The sequence below is a fragment of the Amphimedon queenslandica genome, unplaced genomic scaffold, assembly GCF_000090795.2.
Source record: "Amphimedon queenslandica unplaced genomic scaffold, v1.1 AMPQUscaffold_13462, whole genome shotgun sequence".
Taxonomy (NCBI): domain Eukaryota; kingdom Metazoa; phylum Porifera; class Demospongiae; order Haplosclerida; family Niphatidae; genus Amphimedon; species Amphimedon queenslandica.
Window position 1 is genome coordinate 130,593 of NW_003546302.1, and position 5,330 is coordinate 135,922.

Here is a 5,330-nt window from a genome sequence, read left to right on the forward strand (position 1 = left end):
TTGATTCACAGAGATATCAGCCTTCAATCATGCACTTCTTCCTTTCTATCACTTTACTTCCTGTCAATGGGTGTAGCGACACATGACGTCATAAGAGGCTTACATACAGATAACTTTATTCCTTTATAAGGGAAAATGATCCTGCATTCTCATGCCTTGTAATGTAATAGCACAAATTTTAAGATTATGATCAGTGGCTTTTATTATTCTAAGCATGCAACTGCCAGAGTGACTCAAAATCCTAGTTGTGCTATAATGACTTTTCTTGCAGTTGCATGCTTAGAATATTGAAAGCAATTGATTCTTATTCTTAAAATTAGTGCTATAACATTACAAGGCATGACAATGAAGGCTCATTTCTCACTAAAAAGAAATGGAGTTATCTGCTTATTACATCATGTTCTGCCACACCAACTGACAGGAAGTACATTGGCAGGAAGCAAAAATTACATTTTTCAATGTTCATATCTAAGTAAATAAGCTTTTTTAGCCAATGGGAGTTGGAACACATCATTATGGTCAGGCAATTATATTAAGACCATAACAACAGTCACTGCACTTACACTTTGAAGGCATTGAGAAGAACGCACTCCCTTCTTCACTTACTAAAATAAAGAGCCTTACTCACAGTTACGTGTACTGTATGTCCTCAATTATCTGAATACCTTTGTGCACTATTATTTGAAGCGATGTTCAGATAGCTAAATAGTCTGGATGAGTAAAATACAGCGTAGAATACAGCAAACCGACCTATACTACACTTTTTAAGGAGTAAATGTGTATAAATTTTATTTCCCTAAATTGCAGAGCATGTCAGGCTTCTCTTAAAAGGTATTTCTCTTGGTTAAGCTCCATAAGCTTTTTTCTGAAGCAGCCATTTTAACTGATTATTAATCAATTAACTAGTCTGAGCATGCGTATTTGAGACAACTATGCATTCGAATAAAGGAGGGTTCATATAAAACATAGAGTTAATTGCAGATGCACTGTACTACGATGCACAATAATAAACTCCATCTTATACAGTACAATCAATACAAGAAGCAAAGATACTCTCATGTGTCTTCATCACTCACTGACATGTCTGTGTCACTCACTCACAGTCATGATAAGTTTATGTACTACAATACACATAAAGACACTGTCCCTCAGAATCAAAATTACAGTGAAACCTCTCTATGATGGACATCTATGGATCAACCATTAGTGTCCCTTTTATGGAGGTATACAATTTCACCCACACAAAAATGAATTACACAAGTTTTTTTATAACTGTCATAAATTCTAGTTAAACAAAGTTGTTTGGGTAGATATAAATATTTTTGTAATCAGTCCATAAGAGTCATCAAGAGTGGAAAAGGAGGGATGGGTGTCTAACTGCGTTATACTGCTAGTAATATGTGTGCATAGAAGTCTGTCACAGTCCATTTAGCACCTTCTTCGAACTAATTAAATATCAGCAACCATGACAGTAAATGAGTGTGTTTCTAATGACTTATAGAGTGCACCCACCCACACAAGTAGTCAAGATGTTCAAGAATAAGAGTCAGAACTACAGCACAATCCAGATGGTCATGACTGTTGCAAAAGTCTTGATGAGCACAATGCCACTACACCTAATTGCCCTAAAACATCAAGAAAGAGGAGATGGAGTTAAGAGTCAAAAGCATCTGCTCCAGTGAACTCAGATCAGTAATGCTTCATTATTAAGATTAACAGCAGTTAACAACCCCGTCTTAAAAGTACACATACCACATATTCCTTCACTTCCATTATTATCGTTACTCTTTATGTTGTGGGTCCAAAAGGAACAGATTAAAGGAGGATGATAAAGAGCTTTTCATGTGTCAATAACAAACATGGTTTGTGCGCTTGGAAACTACAAATCTTTTGAAGTGGCACAAAGTGACTGGTATAACAAGTTGAGGGCCAAATCTGCTTCTAAGGTTCTGGTCTCTTGCTGCTCAGTTGAGCAACCAGTTTTATGTTACAGTTACATTAAGTACATGCCCAACTATGGCTTCAGTGCAGTTATCACTTATTTGCTAAAGAAGGTATGCGGGAATGTTACTGATAGCCATGAAACTTCTGTGCGCTCCTATGACTAGCAGCATTTGGCAGTTAGACACCAAGACACCATCAATCAAGCTTTGTTGCATGTCAATTTGGCATTGGAGTCCAGTTGTTATGTCAACTGCTGGACCAACAACTGAGCTTCTTTACAGCAACCTCTTAATTCAGGAAACCTGTTTACATCTTGAAGGTTCAAGATAGCCTCACTCATATTTCTCACTATCAAAACAGGTAATCATCTTTATTCTCAAAATTAACTGGAACCAGTTCACTGGATGTGTTAAGTACATAAAGGAACTCCTTCCACAAGTGCTTACTGTCATTTACAGATATGAATAGCATCATCAACAGTAACTACTCAGTTACTGGGCGGCTAAAAGGCTGTATGCATAAAAAAATACTGTCTATCTCAGTATTATCAGAATCAAGTACTAAATCAATCGCTTCAAATGGACATTGTCATCACTTTGGCATCTTACAACCACATTTAGTATCCATCCCTTCTGAAATCATTTCTCGATGGTATCATGCTTTACTAAACTCCATGCCTGTGCAATCCAAAGTATTGCCTGCAGAACTGTGACTGATTTTGTGACTTCTGTTGCTCTTTCACAGGTATTAATTTGAGACAAAACATAATGCAAAAGGAGAGTGTGATAGTGAACCTTAAAGTGCTGTATTATTCCTAAATCAAGTGGTTGCTACTTGGATATTGTTTCTGGAGGAAGAAACATGATCCTATAATCTAAAATGTTACTGAAGAGGTCTTTCAGTTGTTCTTCTAGGTAGCAACCAGCGTTATCCTTTAGCAAAGCTATTGATTGAACCTGAAGGCTAAGTCGGTGATTGAACTTGCTCAGAACTAATTCCAGAAATTCAGCAGTCATTAATGCATTACATTTTTGTAATACTGAACCGGAAGAAAATCAATATTAAGACATTTGAAACAACAGGGTTTTGCTGACTTCTATATAACAATAGCTGCTTCTGTATCACCACAAGAATTTGGAATTTGAGACAAAATCACTCATTCTTTTGCTTCTTTTCGACCTCTACACTGTTTCACTTTCTGACAATATCTTTAATATGGGATTGCTCTCCAGAAGACACTAGTTGTATTTAAATTCCATATGTCTACAATAACATAGTCACTAACTAATTACGGTACTCTTTTCAACGAAGATGCAGCCATTGTGCCAATCACATCTCAATTCTGCTCTTATTTTCATGTGTTTAATGTTGTGTCTATTTTTCATTTGTCCAACCTTCCATTAGAAGCCTTGAAGATAGAAACACCAGGCTTCTCTGCTATCTCCTTGCTTTTTTAGAGCTGTGGCCCATTTGGGAACATTCTTCTTTTAAACAGGCAAACAAATACCACTTCCATAATGCTTCATTTACTTCTTAGAAGTCACCTTGTCTCTTGCTCTTCTTATCTAATGATTGGCTGGCTTCATGGAGCTCCAGAATTTTAGTCTCTCTTTTAATACTGAGAAGACTTGTGTTATTTCACAACAAAATTGTTTTGCTAGTTCCCTGAGGCTCAGTTGCGGATTTTGCGCTACACATTGATGTCCTCTACCTTTTTCTTGAGTGACAGGGTTTCTGCTTTTGAGAGTTAAAACAGACATTGTCTACCTGTTTGCACCTGGCCCTCCAGAGGAGTGGGAAGAGCTGCTAGATTTAAATCACTTTAATTTTACTGCCACACTGCCCCTATGATGAGTGAACTAGTTTCAGATCGTTCTGCTAAAACGGTATTTGAGTCAAACTCATTCATAAGGTGTCACCATGTATACCTGACATTATGGAATCTGGCAAATGGTGATGTTCTACAACTAGAAAGAGATCCAAGCAATAAAGAAAAGAAGTTCGCTGTAGCTGTGATAGTTTCAAGAAATAACATTATTGCACACGTTCCTCCTTGCATTGCACCTACCGTGTCAAATTTTATAAAAAGACCGGTAAATAAAGGGTCTATACAGGTAACAGGAGATAAAATCTATAGAGGTGCAGGATGTTTCCTTTTAAAAAATACCATGCCTGTATTGTCTGTATCTTGTTACATTTAAAAAGTTAAGGCCATCATTGACTCAATTACATGTATTTCAAGTAACTAAGACTTTACGATGTACACCTCAGCGTAACAGTGTAAAAACATTCATATAATTGATTTCACCACCTTATATTTATAGCTGGGAACTTGTGAAAAATTATAGAGTTTCTTTCTACCTCCTAATGCTTCTAAACAAGTCCTTAGAATCTCTATGTCCTCTTGCTGTTAGAAAGCTCACCTATAAATCATCACCTATAGCAAAGAACAATAGCAAAGAACACCAAGTGTCAACAGTGATTTATAGTATTATACAAGCGGTAGCCTATATGTAGAGTTGAGGTTGATTTTTCAAGATAGTGGCCAAAATTACAAATTTCAAACTTTCATAACTCTTTTATCTTACGTTGTACAGCCTTATGAATTGCTTAGAGAAGCTTTCCTTCACTGAGCGATTCTCCTGGTACTTTTAAATCGTACCAGAATGTAGCAGGGGAGAAAAGGCCCAAATTCAAATTTTAGGAAAATTCTTCACACTTCAACTTCTTCTATCGCCACGATAATTTTTTAAACCAGACAACAGCTTAACATGGCTTTTACAACATTCCTTAGCAAGTGGGTGAAGGACCTCAAAGGTGGTTTTCATCTATAGTTTAATTTCATCTCATTGTTCAAACACACCCTCTGTCTTAGAAGCCATTTTGAATTGAAACGTGCGTGCGCACTGTTGCCGTAGTTACAGTGGAATTGTAGCAATTTTATCTCGCTCTGTTCTTTTTTCTGCCTAACAGCTTTAAACTATTAAGATTAAGAGATAACCAGTTCCTTTAAGAGCTATAGGTGAATATTTTAGAGTGACTTTTAAGATCAATGAATTCCTTTTGATGTAGAGTGAGTTTAAGGCTACAGCTGAACTGAGTTCTCATTGACAGCAGCAAATTGTATAATTGAAAGTCTTTGACATAGTTTTTATACTATCAAGATAAGTAATAACACTGATAAGCATTAGATTTTGGAGTAATTGCGATGGTAATAGTAATGATATTCATCATGCATTTTGATTTTGTATCACTTGCAACTTTGTTGTAATCATTTTTGTGTTAGTTGTGAAAAATGGAGCAGGAAAAGAAATAGTAATTTAACTTGGTCAAAAAATAAAAAGACAAGTAAATAAATATAAAATTAGAAAACAACTTGAACGCTT